Genomic DNA, 17,936 nt, shown 5'->3' with positions numbered 1-17,936 from the left:
ATCATGTGAGGCATAATCCAATTGAAAATTAAAATCATGATGACAAGGTTATCATTATTCTTTATAGAATACATATCATCGCAATAATCATCATAAATAGCAACTTTGTTCTCATAATCCATTGGAACCTCTTCCGAAATAGTGGATTCATCACTAAATAAAGTCATGACCTCTCCAAATCCACTTTCATCAATATAATCATCATAAATAGGAGGCATGATTTCATCATAATAAATTTGCTCATCAAAACTTGGGGGACAAAATATATCATCTTCATCAAACATAGCATCCCCAAGCTTGTGGCCTTGCATATCATTAGCATCATAAGTATTCAAAGAATTCATACTAACAACATTGCAATCATGCTCATCATTCAAAGATTTAGTGCCAAATAATTTAATGCATTCTTCTTCTAACACTTTGGCACAATTATCGGAATCCTTATTTTCACGAAAGACATTAAAAAGATGAAGTATATGAGGTACCCTCAATTCCATTCTTTGTAGTTTTCTTTTATAAACTAAACTAGTGATAAAATAAGAAACTAAAAGATTCGATTGCAAGATCTAAAGATATACCTTCAAGCACTCACCTCCCCGGCAATGGAGCCAGAAATTGCTTGATGTCTACTGCACAACCTTCTTCTTGTAGACGTTGTTGGGCCTCCAAGTGCAGAGGTTTGTAGGACAGTAGCAAATTTCCCTCAAGTGGATGACCTAAGGTTTATCAATCCGTGGGAGGCGTAGGATGAAGATGGTCTCTCTCAAACAACCCTGCAACCAAATAACAAAGAGTCTCTTGTGTCCCCAAGACACCCAATACAATGGTAAATTGTATAGGTGCACTAGTTCGGCGAAGAGATGGTGATACAAGTGCAATATGGATAATAGATATAGGTTTTTGTAATCTGAAAGTATAAAAACAACAAGGTAACAAGCGATAAAGGTGAGAGTAAACGGTATTGCAATGCAAGGAAACAAGGCCTAGGGTTCATACTTTCACTAGTGCAAGTTCTCTCAACAATAATAACATAATTGGATCATATAACTATCCCTCAACATGCAACAAAGAGTCACTCCAAAGTTACTAATAGCGGAGAACAAACGAAGAGATTATGGTAGGGTACGAAACCGCCTCAAAGTTATCCTTTCTGATCGATCTATTCAAGAGTCCGTAGTAAAATAACATGAAGCTATTCTTTCCGTTCGATCTATCCTAGAGTTCGTACTAGAATAACACCTTAAGACACAAATCAACCAAAACCCTAATGTCACCTAGATATTCCAATGTCACCTCAAGTATCCGTGGGTATGATTATACGATATGCATCACACAATCTCAGATTCATCTATTCAACCAACACAAAGTACTTCAAAGAGTGCCCCAAAGTTTCTACCGGAGAGTCAAGACGAAAACGTGTGCCAACCCCTATGCATAAGTTCACAAGGTCACTGAACCCGCAAGTTGATCACCAAAACATACATCAAGTAGATCACGTGATATCCCATTGTCACCACAGATAAGCACATGCAAGACATACATCAAGTGTTCTCAAATCCTTAAAGACTCAATCCGATAAGATAACTTCAAAGGGAAAACTCAATCCATTACAAGAGAGTAGAGGGGGAGAAACATCATAAAATCCAACTATAATAGCAAAGCTCGCGATACATCAAGATCGTGCCGAATCAAGAACACAAGAGAGAGAGAGAGAGAGAGAGAGAGAGAGTGAGAGAGAGAGAGAGAGATCAAACACATAGCTACTGGTACATACCCTCAGCCCCGAGGGTGAACTACTCCCTCCTCGTCATGGAGAGCGCCGGGATGATGAAAATGGCCACCGGTGAGGGATCTCCCCTCCGGCAGGGTGCCAGAACAAGGTCCCGATTGGGTTTTGGTGGCTACAGAGGCTTGCGGCGGCGGAACTCCCGATCTAGGTTATGTTCTGGAGGTTTCTGTATTTATAGGAATTTTTGGCGTAGGTCTCACGTCAGGGGGGGGGGGTCTCCGAGTCGTCCTCGAGATAGGGGGGCGCGCCCGGGACTCTTCTGGCCCAACTCTTTTACTCCGAGGGCTTCTTTTGGTCCATAAAAAATCATCAAAAATTGGCACGTCAATTGGACTCCGTTTGGTATTCCTTTTCTGTAAAACTCAAATACAAGGAAAAACAGAAACTGGCACTGGGCTCTAGGTTAATAGGTTAGTCCCAAAAATCATATAAAATAGCATATAAATGCATATAAAACATCCTAGATGGATAATATAATAGCATGGAACAATAAAAAATTATAGATACGTTGGAGACGTATCAGTCATCAATGAGGGCGGCCGCCCCTCCCCTCGTTCCCTCCGCCTTGTTCGACCGAAGACCGAGCCAGGGTTGCTCCCCATGAAGAAGGAGCACGAAGAGATGGTCGCTGCCGACGAAACCGCCCTCAAGTGGGCGAAGGCAGACTGCGTCCGCGAGCAGGAGGAGCGCCAGCGCGCCTACGAGGAGATCAAACCTCGGCGCCGCGGACGCGAAGAGGGCGTCGTCGTCGTCCTTGACAGCGACGACAAGGACGCGCCAGACCGTCCAACCCCTCGCCCATAGGCAACCCTGGTCAGGGGTGCAGCAGGGATGGCGGCGGCTCGGGCATGACGCAGGGCGGTGATAAGTCTCCAACGTATCTATAACTTATGAAGTATTCATGCTATTATATTATCCATCTAGGATGTTTATGGGCTTTATTATACACTTTTATATTATTTTTGGGACTAACCTATTAACCGGAGGCCCAACCCAAAATGTTGTTTTCTTGCCTATTTCAGTGTTTCGAAGAAAAGGAATATCAAATGGAGTCCAAACGGAATGAAACCTTCGGGAGAGTTATTTTTGAAACGGAAGCAATCCAGGAGACTTGGAGTATACGTCAGGAAGCTTCGAGGAAGCCACGAGGCAGGGAGGCGCGCCCTACCCCCTGGGCGCGCCCCCCACCCTCGTGGGCTCCTCGTAGCTCCCCTAGCCGACTTCTTTCGCCTATATATATCCATATACCCTAGAAACATCGGGGAACCAAATAGATCGGGAGTTTCGCCGCCGCAAGTCTCTGTAGCCACCAAAAACCAATCGGGACCCTGTTCCGGCACCCTGCCGGAGGGGGGGAACCCTCACCGGTGGCCATCTTCATCATCCCGGTGCTCTCCATGACGAGGACGGAGTAGTTCACCCTCGGGGCTGAGGGTATGTACCAGTAGCTATGTGTTTGATCTCTCTCTCTCTCTCTCGTGTTCTTGATTTGGCACGATCTTGATGTATCGCGAGCTTTGCTATTATAGTTGGATCTTATGATGTTTCTCCCCCTCTACTCTCTTGTAATGGATTGAGTTTTCCCTTTGAAGTTATCTTATCGGATTGAGTCTTTAAGGATTTGAGAACACTTGATGTATGTCTTGCATGTGCTTATCTATGGTGACAATGGGATATTCACTTGATCCACTTGATGTATGTTTTGGTGATCAACTTGCGAGTTCAGTGACCTTGTGAACTTATGCATAGGGGTTGGCACACGTTTTCGTCTTGACTCTCCGGTAGAAACTTTGGGGCACTTTTTGAAGTACTTTGTGTTGGTTTGAATAGATGAATCTGAGATTGTGTGATGCATATCGTATAATCATACCCGTGGATACTTGAGGTGACATTGGAGTATCTAGGTGACATTAGGGTTTTGGTTGATTTGTGTCTTAAGGTGTTATTCTAGTACGAACTCTAGGATAGATTGAACGGAAAGAATAGCTTCGTGTTATTTTACTACGTACTCTTGAATAGATCGATCAGAAAGAATAACTTTGAGGTGGTTTCGTACCCTACAATAATCTCTTCGTTTGTTCTCCGCTATTAGTGACTTTGGAGTGACTCTTTGTTGCATGTTGAGGGATAGTTATATGATCCAATTATGTTATTATTGTTGAGAGAACTTGCACTAGTGAAAGTATGAACCCTAGGCCTTGTTTCAACGCATTGCAATACCATTTACGCTCACTTTTATCGCTTGCTACCTTGCTGTTTTTATATTTTCAGATTACAAAAACCTATATCTACCATCCATATTGCACTTGTATCACCATCTCTTCGCCGAACTAGTGCACCTATACAATTTACCATTGTATTGGGTGTGTTGGGGACACAAGAGACTCTTTGTTATTTGGTTGCAGGGTTGCTTGAGAGAGACCATCTTCATCCTACACCTCCCACGGATTGATAAACCTTAGGTCATCCACTTGAGGGGAATTTGCTACTGTCCTACAAACCTCTGCACTTGGAGGCCCAACAACGTCTACAAGGAGAAGGTTGCGTAGTAGAAATCAAGCTCTTTTCTGGAGCCGTTGCCGGGGAGGTGAGTGCTTGAAGGTATATCTTTAGATCTTGCAATCGAATCTTTTAGTTTCTTGTTTTATCACTAGTTTAGTCTATAAAAGAAAACTACAAAAAAATGGAATTGAGGGTGCCCCATATGCTTCATCTTTTTAATGTCTTTCACGAAAATAAGGATTCCGATAATTGTGCCAAAGTGTTAGAAGAAGAATGCATTAGAATGTTTGGCACTAAATCTTTGAATGATGATCATGATTGCAATGTTGTTAGTATGAACTCTTTGAATATCCATAGAACTAATGATGATTGCATTAGTCATGATGAAAATATGTCATATAAGCATGTCAACTTTTGTGGAGTGCATAGAGTTTGCAAGTACGCACCAAATAGAGAAGATAGATTTTGCAAGAGTCACAAGTATTTGGAAACTAAATGGTTGCAAGAAAGGCTAGATGATTGTGCTGAAAGATTCAATATTTATCGCCATCCTTGTGAACTTTGCAATGAACATGGTCATTTAAAGCTCTAATGATATTTGTTTCATAATCAAATCGTGTCCAAAAATTGTGATAACTTGATTACCCTTGAGCATCATAAAGAGCTTAGTCTTCTTTTGGGGTATGAAAAAATGAAACGTATAACTGAGGGTATTCCAAAATTTAATCTTAATAGATTTCTTGATTTTGATCTAGAAGAAATTTTTATGTATTGTGCGGTGAATTGCATTGAAAATCCTTATATTGACAATTACATAAAGAAAAGAAAACAAATAGAAGATGAAGAGAATACTAATGAAAGGGAAGAGACTTCCCAATATCCTCCTATTATTTCTTATGATGAATCAGGTAACGACGAGGAGCCCTCTATTCAACCAATCTCATTAATAAGGAGCTCCAGAAAGAGGATTAAACCTACACATAATGTGAAGAAGAAAAAGAAAAGACGGAGAAGCAAAGGTGAAAAGGTATCCCTCCCAAATGATGTTGCTCCTATTACTCATTGTGATGATGATAATTGCTATACTATTGGTGCTATCCATACTATTAATGATGAGAGTGATTATGCTTATGATATAAAAAGGCCCAAGCTTGGGGATGCTATGTTTGATGAGAATGACATGTTTGAGAATATATATGCTGCAATTGATGTTCGTCCCAAGCTTGGGGATGCTATGTTTAATGAAGATGATATTTTTAGCCTCCCAAGTTTTGATGAGCAAATTTATTATGATGAAAGCATGCCTCCTATTTATGATGATTATATTGATGAAAGTGGGTTTGGAGGAGTGTCAACTTTAGGAAGTAATGATCCCACTATTTTGGAGGATGTTGAATATTATTGTGATAACTATGAAAGTGGATTTGAAGAGGTCATGACTTTATTTAGTGATGAATCCACTATTTCCGAAGAGGTTCCAATTGATTATGAGAACAAAGTTGCTATCTATGATGATTATTGTGATGACTTGTATGCTATTAAGAATAATGATAACCATGAAACTTGTCGTCATGATTTTAGTTTTCAATTGGATTATGCCTCCCATGATAGCTATTTTGTTGAGTTTGCTCCCACTACTATACATGAGAAGAAATTTGCTTATGTGGAGAGTGATAAAATTTCTATGCAAGTAGATCATGAAAAGAATGCTTTATGTGCTGGTTATATGGTTGAATTCATTAATGATGCTACTAAAAATTATTATGAGAGAGGATCATATGCTTCTACATATTTCAATAATATCAAGTTTCCTCTCTATGTGCTTAAAGTTTTGAAGTTATGCTTGTTTTGCCTTCCTATGCTAGTTGATTATTGTTCCCATAAGTTGTTTGCTCACAAAATACCAATGCATAGGAAGTGGGTTAGACTTAAATGTGCTATTCATATTCTTCATGATGCTCTCTTTGCGTTTCAATTCTTATCTTTTATGTGAGCATCATTGAAATCATCATGCCTAGCTAGGGGCGTTAAACGTAAGCGCTTGTTGGGAAGCAACCCAATTTTACTTTTGTTCTTTGATTTTTGCTCCTGTTTAGTAATAAATAATACATATATCTTCTGTTTAGATGTGGTTTTATGTTTTAAATTAGTGTTTGTGCCAAGTAGAACCTTTGGGAAGACTTGGGTGAAGTCTTTGCGATCTTGCTGTAAAAAATAGAAACTTTAGCGCTCACGAGATTAGCTGCCATTTTTTACTGGAGAGTGCTTTTAGGTTGATTCTTTTTGCAGAAGATTAATAGACAAATTCCTCAGGTCCACCAATTTATTTCAGAATTTTGGAGTTCCATAAGTATACGTTTGATACAGATTACTACAGACTATTCTGTTTTTGACAGATTCTGTTTTCTATGTGTTGTTTACTTATTTTGATGAATCTATGAGTAGTATCGGAGGGTATGAACCATAGATAAGTTGGAATACAGTAGATATTACACCAATATGAATTTATAATGAGTTCACAACAGTACCTAAGTGGTGATTTATTTTCTTATACTAACGGAGCTTACGAGTTTTCTGTTAAGTTTTGTGTTGTGAAGTTTTCAAGTTTTGGGTAAAGATTCGATGTACTATGGAATAAGGAGTGGCAAGAGCCTAAGCTTGGGGATGCCCAAGGCATCCCAAGGTAATATTCAAGGACAACCAAGAGCCTAAGCTTGGGGATGCCCCGGAAGGCATCCCCTCTTTCGTCTTCGTTCATCGGTAACTTTACTGGGAGCTATATTTTTATTCACCACATGATATGTGTTTTGCTTGGGGCGTCATTTTATTTTATTTTATTTTCTTTCTGTATGAATAAAATACCAAGATCTGAAATTCTTAAATGAGAGAGAGACTTCACATAGCTAATTATTTAACTACTCATTAATCTTCACTTATATCTTTTTGGAGTAGTTTGTCATTTACTCGTGTGCTTCACTTATATCCTATGAGTAAATGGTTGAATGATTTGAATGTCATAAATCTGAAATTATATATGTTTCATATGCCTTTCCCATGGGTAGTAATTCCTTCACATATAAGAAGTAGAGGTGGTAAATTTTTGAAGGTTAGCAAACATTGTATTGGTCACTCGAACAATTCATGAAAGAACATTGAAGGAAGAGAGATTTCACATATAAATATACTATCTTGGACATCTTCTATGATTGTGAGCCCCATTATTATTTTCAAACCTGAGAAAATTAGTTGAAGTTGGACAAGGAAGACAACATAATGAGTTATGCTTGGGTATATTTGTATAGAAGTTATATTGTTATGGATCCTCTAACATGTGGTGCTTGCTATTTAGAATCCTTTGCTAGCCAAAGTATCTGTACTAAGCGGGAATACTGCTTGTGCATCCAAATTCCTTAAACCAAGTTTCTTCCATGAGTGTCCACCATATCTACCTATATGCGGTATTCACCTGCCGTTCCAAGTAAATTTGCATATGCCAAACTCTAAACCTTCAAATAATAATCTGTTTTGTATGCTCGAACGCTCATGTAGCGACTAGGGGCTGTCAGTATCTTCCATGCTAGGTGGGTTATTCTCACGATGAGTGGACTCCGCTCATCATTCACGAAAAAATGGCTGTTAACTGGGATGCCTAGTCCTATGATCAAAAGATCAAAAACAAAATCGCAAATAATTTAAACAAAACTCCCCCAGGATTGTTGATAGTTGGACGACACCCATTGTTTCGGACAAGCCGTGGAGTGTGATTGTTGGTGGAGGGGGAGTAAAATCTTTACCTTTTTGTTTGGGAACTGCCTATAATGTATCTAGTATGGAAGATATTGGGAACTCTTGGTCGTTATGTTGACAATGAAAGCATACCTCTCAAAATTATTTTCATCTCTGTTTTAGCTTCGAGCTCTGGCACCTCTGCAAATCCCTGCTTCCCTCTGCGAAGGGCCTATCTTTTACTTTTATGCAAGAGTCAGTAGTATTCCTTCTCATTCCAACCTACTTTTTAGTTGGCAAGCATCATGTGGTGGAGAAATATCTAAGCATATATGGCCATTCAAATATATTTGATCATGAATTATTATTGTTGACAATTATCTATATGATAAATAAGTTGGGAGGCGAAACATTAAGCCCCTATCTTTCCCTGTGTTCGATGGATGCTATTTGTTCTAAAAATGTGCTTTGAGTGGTAGCAATCATGGAAGACTATATGATAGTTGAGTATGTGGGATTTGCTAAATCAAAGCTCTTACATAGACCCTTCCTGAAAATAAGATGAATTGCATTTGTTTGATGACTAAGAACTGTTTGTTAGTTTTCAAGAAAGTTTATGATATATACTGTAACATGTGAATAGCTTGTTACTTGATCATGAGAAGCTTTATGATATGAGCTACTGTTATGACATATAATGATGCTAGAAAAGGTGATTGAAATTATCATTGATCAAACTTGTGCACCTGCTAGCATTCACACTTCATAAATTATTTCTTTTATCATTTACCTACTCGAGGACGAGCAGGAATTAAGCTTGGGGATGCTGATACGTCTCCAACGTATCTATAATTTATGAAGTATTCATGCTATTATATTATCCATCTAGGATGTCTATGGGCTTTATTATACACTTTTATATTATTTTTGGGACTAACCTATTAACCGGAGGCCCAGCCCAAAATGTTGTTTTCTTGCCTATTTCAGTGTTTCGAAGAAAAGGAATATCAAATGGAGTCCAAACGGAATGAAACGTTCGGGAGAGTTATTTTTGGAACATAAGCAATCCAGGAGACTTGGAGTATACGTCAGGGAAGCTTCGAGGAAGCCACAAGGCAGGGAGGCGCGCCCCCCACCCTCGTGGGCCCCTCGTAGCTCCCCTGACCGACTTCTTTCGCCTATATATATCCATATACCCTAAAAACATCGGGGAACAGAATAGATCGGAAGTTCCGCCGCCGCAAGTCTCTGTAGCCATCAAAAACCAATCCGGACCCTGTTCCGGCACCCTGCCGGAGGGGGGGAACCCTCACCGGTGGCCATCTTCCTCATCCCGGCGCTCTCCATGACGAGGATGGAGTAGTTCACCCTCGGGGATGAGGGTATGTACCAGTAGCTATGTGTTTGATCTCTCTCTCTCTCGTGTTCTTGATTTGGCATGATCTTGATGTATCGCGAGCTTTGCTATTATAGTTGGATCTTATGATGTTTCTCCCCCTCTACTCTCTTGTAATGGATTGAGTTTTCCCTTTGAAGTTATCTTATCAGATTGATTCTTCAAGGATTTGAGAACACTTGATGTATGTCTTGCATGTGCTTATCTGTGGTGACAATGGGATATTCACGTGATCCACTTGATTTATGTTTTGGTGATCAACTTGCGAGTTCAGTGACCTTGTGAACTTATGCATAGGGGTTGGCACACGTTTTCGTCTTGACTCTCCGGTAGAAACTTTGGGGCACTTTTTGAAGTACTTTGTGTTGGTTTGAATAGATGAATCTGAGATTGTGTGATGCATATCGTATAATCATACCCGTGGATACTTGAGGTGACATTGGAGTATCTAGGTGACATTAGGGTTTTGGTTGATTTGTGTCTTAAGGTGTTATTCTAGTACGAACTCTATGATAGATTGAACGGAAAGAATAGCTTCCTATTATTTTACTACGGACTCTTGAATAGATCGATCAGAAAGAATAACTTTGAGGTTGTTTCATACCCTACAATAATCTCTTCGTTTGTTCTCCGCTATTAGTGACTTTGGAGTGACTCTTTGTTGCATGTTGAGGGATAGTTATATGATCCAATTGTGTTATTATTGTTGAGAGAACTTGCACTAGTGAAAGTATGAACCCTAGGCCTTGTTTCAACGCATTGCAATACCATTTACGCTCACTTTTATCGCTTGCTACCTTGCTTTTTTATATTTTCAGATTACAAAAACCTATATCTACCATCCATATTGCACTGTATCACCATCTCTTCGCCGAACTAGTGCACCTATACAATTTACCATTGTATTGGGTGTGGTTGGGACACAAGAGACTCTTTGTTATTTGGTTGCAGGGTTGCTTGAGAGAGACCATCTTCATCCTACACCTCCCACGGATTGATAAACCTTAGGTCATCCACTTGAGGGAAATTTTCTATTGTCCTACAAACCTCTGCACTTGGAGGCCCAACAATGTCTACAAGGCGAAGGTTGCGTAGTAGACATCAGGCGGCGGCGACGATGACAGCGACGACGATGACTACACCCGGTTCTACAGGCTCCTCGGCATGTAAAAGGCGGGCGGCGGCGGCGGCGGCGTAGTAGGGCCAGGCTTGTTTTTAAAATCATGTTTTCTGTTTTTTGTACAAATTTGAATGAAAAATGCGAGTTTGTGCCATGTTTGTGTCGTCTTGTGCCGATTTGGGGGTGGAGAACGGGAACCCGATCGCCCCCACGGCGAAAATATCGCTGGCTCGGCCCCAGACGGCGCTTTTTGGCGTCCTGGGGGCCGAACGGGTGGAGATGCTCTTAGTGGTGTGCGGGCAAGGGCCCTTCTTGCGTTGGTACCCCTCTGTCGGGAGCATCCGACTCAGCGTCTGTTTTCTCCCTATTGGGGTCCATAGGAAAAGCCCCTTCTACTACAATTGAGTGATTATCGTTGGGCTCTGGAACAAAAGATCAGATCGCTGGGCTGCTAGGACAGCCCGGCGTATCCAAATGAAGCTCATCACATGGAACTGCTGGGGATTGGGGAATAGGCCGGCAGTTCATGGTCTTCTAGATCTCCAGAAGAGGGAGGACCCCGACATCATCTTTTTGTGTGAAACAAGGCTGGACAAGAACAGGATGGGGAAGTTTTTCCATTTGCTGGGTTTGCACAACATGGAAGTCAGAAATAATGATGGGAAAGCGGTGGTCTAGCGCTGTTGTGGAGACGGGAATAAATTTGACGGTGAGATGGAAAGGTAGGATGCACATTGATGTGATTGTAGAGGAAGAAGATGGGTTCAAATGGCGCCTGACTGGCATCTATGGGGAGTCACACATGGAGAGGAAGGTTGAAACTTGGCAACTTTTGCGGACACTCAAACAACAAAGCAACCTGCCATGGATATGTATGGGCGACTTCAAACGAAGTCCTATTTAATCATGAGAAGCAAGGAGGTGTACCACGTGCTCATAGATATATGCAGAATTTTTGGGATGCCCTTGATTTTTGTAATCTTCATGACCTCAGTTTCGAGGGCGATGTTTTTACTTGGAGAAATAAAAATTACCGTGTCGATGGGTATATTCGTGAGCGTTTAGACCGGGTGGTGGCCTCACCTGAGTGGTCTCAACGGTTCCCAGCGTATAATATTGTGAATGGGGATCCCCGACATTCGGACCATTGATACGTCTTCGTCGTATCTACTTTTCCAAACACTTGTGCCCTTGTTTTGGACTCTAAATTGCATGATTTGAATGGAACTAACCCGGACTGACGCTGTTGTCAGCAGACTTTCCATGGTGTTATTTATGTGCAGAAACAAAAGTTCTCGGAATGACCTGAAACTCCACGGAACGTCTATTTGGAAATAATAAAAAAATCCTTGCAAAAGATGAAGACCAGGGGGCCCACACCCTGTCCACGAGGGTGGATGGCGCACCTGCCCCCCTAGGGCGCGCCCCCTACCTCGTGGGCCCCCTGGAGCTCCTCCGACCTCAACTCCAACTCTATATATTTGCTTTCGGGGAGAAAAAAATCAAAGAGAAGAATTCATCGCGTTTTACAATACGGAGCCGCCGCCAAGCCCTAAAACCTCTCAGCAGGGCTGATCTGGAGTCCGTTCGGGGCTCCAGAGAGGGGGATTCGTCGCCATCGTCATCATCAACCATCCTCCATCACCAATTTCATGATGCTCACCGCCGTGCGTGAGTAATTCCATCGTAGGCTTGCTGGACGGTGATGGGTTGGATGAGATCTATCATGTAATCGAGTTAGTTTTGTTAGGGTTTGATCCCTAGTATCCACTATGTTCTGAGATTGATGTTGCTATGACTTTGCTATGCTTAATGCTTGTCACTAGGGCCCGAGTGCCATGATTTCAGATCTGAACCTATTATGTTTTCATGAATATATGTGAGTGCTTGATCCTATCTTGCAAGTCTATAATCACCTACTATGTGTTATGATCCGGAACCCCGAAGTGACAATAATCGGGACCACTCCCGGTGATGACCATAGTTTGAGGAGTTCATGTATTCACTATGTGCTAATGCTTTGTTTCGGTACTCTATTAAAAGGAGGCCTTAATATCCCTTAGTTTCCATTAGGAGCCCGCTGCCACGGGAGGGTTGGACAAAAGATGTCATGCAAGTTCTTTTCCATAAGCACGTATGACTATATTCGGAATACATGCCTACATTACATTGATGAATTGGAGCTAGTTCTGTGTCACCCTATGTTATGATTGTTACATGATGAACCGCATCCGGCATAATTCTCCATCACCGATCCAATGCCTACGAGCTTTTCATATATTGTTCTTCGCTTATTTACTTTTTCGTTGCTATTGTTACAATCACTACAAAACACCAAAAATATTACTTTTGCTATTGTTACCTTTGTTACCGTTACCACTACTATCATATTACTTTGCTACTAAATACTTTGCTGCAGATACTAAGTTATCCAGGTGTGGTTGAATTGACAACTCAACTGCTAATACTTGAGAATATTCTTTGGCTCCCCTTGTGTCGAATCAATAAATTTGGGTTGGATACTCTACCCTCGAAAACTGTTGCGATCCCCTATACTTGTGGGTTATCAAGACTATTTTCTGGCGCCGTTGCCGGGGAGCATAGCTCTATTCTTTGAGTCAGTTGGGATTTATATCTGCTGGTCAGTATGAAGAACTTGAAAGACGCTAAGACAACAATTTATCCCTCAACTACGAGGGGAGGTAAGGAACTGTCATCTAGCTCTGCACTTGATTCACCTTCTGTTTTGAGTAAGCTTGCGACACCTAAACCTGCTTCTGCTATTCGTTCTGATATGTCGCATGTTATTGATGATGCCACTTCTGCTATGCATGATACTTATGATGAGACTACTTCTATGCTTGATACTACTGTGCCACTTAGTGAATTTCTTGATGAACAAATTGCTAGGGCTAGAGAGAAAGAAATTTTTGAAACTGATTATATTGATGAAAGTGATGATGAATACTTCCCTATTATTCCTGAGGGTTATGTTTTTGATAAAGAAGCTTCTTTAGCTATTTTAGCTTGCAAAGATAGATATGAGCTCAAGAGGTTATTAGCTAAATGGAATCAACAATCTCTTAATGCTAGAATGAAACCTGACCCTGCTTTTGCTACTTCACCTATCTGTGTTATCGATAAGGATTATGAATTCTCTGTTGATCCTGATATAATTACTTTGGTTGAATCTGATCCTTTTCATGGCTATGAATCTGAAACTGTTGTGGCACATCTTACTAAATTAAATGATATAGCCACCCTGTTCACTAATGATGAGAGAACTCGCTACCTTTATATCCTTAAAATATTTCTGTTCTCATTAAAGGGCGATGCTAAGATATGGTTTAATTCTCTTGATCCTGGTTGTGTGCGTAGTCCCCAAGATATGATTTATTACTTCTCCGCTAAATATTTCCCTGCTCATAAGAAACAAGCTGCTTTGAGGGAAATATAAAACTTTGTGCAAATTGAAGAAGAGAGTCTCCCACAAGCTTGGGGAGGCTTCTCAAGTTACTTAATGCTTTGCCTGATCATCCTCTTAAGAAAAATGAAATACTTGATATCTTTTATAATGGACTAACCGATGCTTCCAGAGATTACCTGGATAGTTGTGCTGGTTCTGTTTTCAGGGAAAGAACACCGGATGAAGCTGGAGTGTTATTGAATAATATGTTGACAAATGAAAATAATTGGACACTTCCTGAGCCAATTCCTGAGCCTATTCCTAAACCAACTCTGAAGATGAGAGGTGTTCTATTTCTTAGTCCTGAAGATATGCAAGAGGCAAAGAAATCTATGAAAGAAAAAGGTATTAAAGCTGAAGATGTTAAGAATTTACCTCCTATTGAAGAAATACACGGTCTTAATTTATCGCCTGTTGAAGATACATATATCTTAATCCATTACCTATTGAATAAACTCATGGTCTTGATAACCCGACAGAGGTAGTAAAGGTAAATTCTCTCTATAGATATGATAAAGCTGAAATCCCTCCTACTAAAATTGCTAGCCAATGCCTGGATGAGTTTGATAACTTTATGGTTAAGCAAGAAGATTTCAATGCTTATTTTGGTAGACAATTAAAACAAAATGCTTATATGATTGAACACTTGGGTGATTATATGGCTAATGTTAAAGGTGAACTTAAACTCATTAGTAAACATGCTTCTATGGTTACCACTCAAGTAGAACAAGTACTTAAATCTCAAAATGATTTGCTCAATGAATTGAATAGTAAGAATAATGATTTTGCTGTTAGAGTGGCTACTAGAACTGGTAGAATGACTCAGGAACCTTTGTATCCTGAAGGCCACCCCAAGAGAATTGAACAAGATTCTCAGAGAAATAATATAGATGCACCTAGTCCTTCTAAAAGGAAGAAAAAGAAAAATGATAGGACTCTAGTGAACCTGTTGCTGAAACACCTGAGAGCCCAAATGATATATCTATTTCTGATGCTGAAACACAATCTGGTAATGAACATGAGCCTAGTGAAAATACTAATGATGATGTTCATGATGATGCTCAACCTAGTAATGATAATGATGTAGAAATTGAACCTGCTGTTGATCTTGATAACCCACAATCAAAGAATCAACGTTATGATAAGAGAGACTTTGTTGCTAGGAAACATGGTAAAGAAAGAGAACTATGGGTTCAGAAACCCATGCCACTTCCTCCCAAACCATCCAAGAAAAAGGGTGATGAGGATTTTGAGCGCTTTGCTGAAATGATTAGACCTATCTTTTTGCGTATGCGATTAACTGATATGCTCAAAATGAATCCTTATGCTAAGTACATGAAAGAAATTGTCACTAATAAAAGAAAGATACCGGAAGCCGAAATTTCCACTACGCTTGCTAATTATACTTTTAAGGGTGGAATACCTAAGAAACTTGGAGATCCAGGGGTACCAACTATACCATGCTCCATTAAAACAAACTATGTTAAAACTGCTTTATGTGATTTTGGAGCCGGTGTTAGTGTTATGCCTCTCTCTTTATATCGTAGACTTGACTTGAATAAGTTGACACCTACTGAAATATCTTTGCAAATGGCCGATAAATCAACTGCTACACCTGTAGGTATTTGTGAGGATGTGCCTGTTGTAGTTGCAAATGTTACTATTTTAACGGACTTTGTTATTCTTGGTATTCCCGAGGACGGTAGTATGTCTATTATTCTTGGAAGACCTTTTTTGAATACCGCAGGGGGTGTTATTGATTGCAACAAAGGCAATGTCACTTTTCATGTCAATGGCAATGAGCATACGGTACACTTTCTGAGGAAACAACCTCAAGTTCATAGTATCAACTCTATTGGAAAATTTCCATCGATTCTTTTTGGAGGTTTTGAATTTCCTATTCCTACTGTCAAGAAGAAATATGAGATTCTTATTGTAGGGGATGTGCATATCCCCATTGAGGTAACATAGTGTTATTCGAAATTTCTCCGGTTCCATGTTAGTCGGAATGAGTTTGTTAACAAGACCTGATCAACCTTGTTAGTGGATTCCTTTTGATGAGCATGAGATGGATGAAACTAGAAGGCACAACCTTCTGTACCCTCTTTCTACTTTCTGTTATTTAGTTAAAATAAAGTAAAAATAGTATTTTCTGTCTGTTTCCTGATTTATCCGTGCAATATAAAAATACCCCAAAAATAAAAGTTCTCCAAATGCCCTGAAAATGGAATATGATTTTTTCTAGAATTTTTTAGAATATCTGGCACTGAGAACACAGCAGTAGGGGCAAGCACCTGGCCACGAGGGTGGAGGGCGCGCCCTACCCCCCAGGGCGCGCCCCCCTGCCTCGTGGGCCCACGGTGGCCCCCCTCCACTTATTCCTGCACCCACACACTCCTTCTTCCTCCCACAAACACCAATATCCAGCTCAAGCACGAGTTCTAGCTCATTTTGCTGCGATTTTTGATCTCCTTGCTCAAAGCACCTCTCAAAAACTGCTTGGGGGGATTGTTCCTTGGTATGTGACTCCTCCATTGGTCCAATTAGTTTTTGTTCTAGTGCTTTATTCATTGCAAATTTGTGCTGCTTAGGTGACCATGTTCTTGAGCTTGCATGTCAAATTTATATGGTTCAAGTAGTTCTAATGCATGATATAGTCTCTAGGCACTTGTAGGAGTAGTTGCTATCAATTTTGTTGAGCTTGGTTCACTTTTGTTTGAAGTTACTAAAAATTTCAGAATATTTCAGAAAATAATGAAGAGATTTTTGAGAGGCTCATCGAGCCGAAGCTCGAAGGAAAAGCAGAATGAAGAAGCACAGAGGCCCAAATATAATTTGCCTCGCACCGCGGAGGTTCGACCGTGTGAATGGCCTTCCGATGATTTCTTGAGAGAAGCCGGGATTTATGATGATTTCTATTCATTGGCTGAGAATGCTGGCCTCACCGACTTCCTCCGCGACCAACGTCATCAGTATCTCTTACTCACCAATACTTTTGTGCAAAACTTCTACTATTTTCCTAAAGAAACACCTCCTTCAGTAGAGTTTCATTTATATGATGTTGTTAAGAAGATGCCACTAGATAAATTTTGCAAGGTTTGCAAAATACCCTTCGAGGGTACCTTAGATGAACCACATCGTAAAGATGTGGACAGGTTTATTGACACCATTACTGTGGGGGAAACCAGGAAGGTTTCCGATGCAAGAATCACTAGCATACATTTTCCTGTTTTACGCTACTTTGCTATATTTGCTAGTCGTTGCTTAATTGGTCGCGGAAACTGTGGAAACCTTAGTGTTCCTGATATTATCATTTTGCTCCATGGTTTATATTCCGATAACACTGTTAGTATGGGCGGTATTATTGCTAAACGGTTGAGTCTGAACCGTACTAAGGGTCCCATCTTTGGAGGTATTTATGCTGCACGCCTTGCTGCACATTATAACATACCTATTAGGCTCTATGAGAAAGAAGAAGAAATGTTTCCCAATGCTTATTTAGATTATAAGAGTATGGTAGCGCATGACTTTATCGTTAAGAATAAGGAAGGGGAGCTTAAATACAAATTGTTCTTTGATAAACATCACCCTGAGACTATTACCTTGCCCGCTCCTTCCTTGTTTAATTTACCTGAAGGTCCGTATCTCGTTCCGTGGGCGGCCATTTACGCTTACCGGAACCCTACACCAGCCCCGGAGCCGGAACCACAATTTGAGCCTCCACGACAGTCTGATTACTTTTGGGATCCGGAGATGACTGCCAGCCAGTGGCAGTCAGAGTCCTCTTCATCTCAGTACGACCCCAGCTACAACTACGCATATCCGCCAGGCCATCCTTGGCAATAAACCAACTTAGGCCAAAAGCCTAAGCTTGGGGGAGTACGTATCTCTCACCGACATTACATTTATGTTCACACACTCATTGCTAGATGTCGGT

The sequence above is a fragment of the Triticum aestivum genome, chromosome 2D (genome assembly GCF_018294505.1).
Source record: "Triticum aestivum cultivar Chinese Spring chromosome 2D, IWGSC CS RefSeq v2.1, whole genome shotgun sequence".
Lineage (NCBI taxonomy): Eukaryota > Viridiplantae > Streptophyta > Magnoliopsida > Poales > Poaceae > Triticum > Triticum aestivum.
This window is presented reverse-complemented; position numbering follows the sequence as displayed.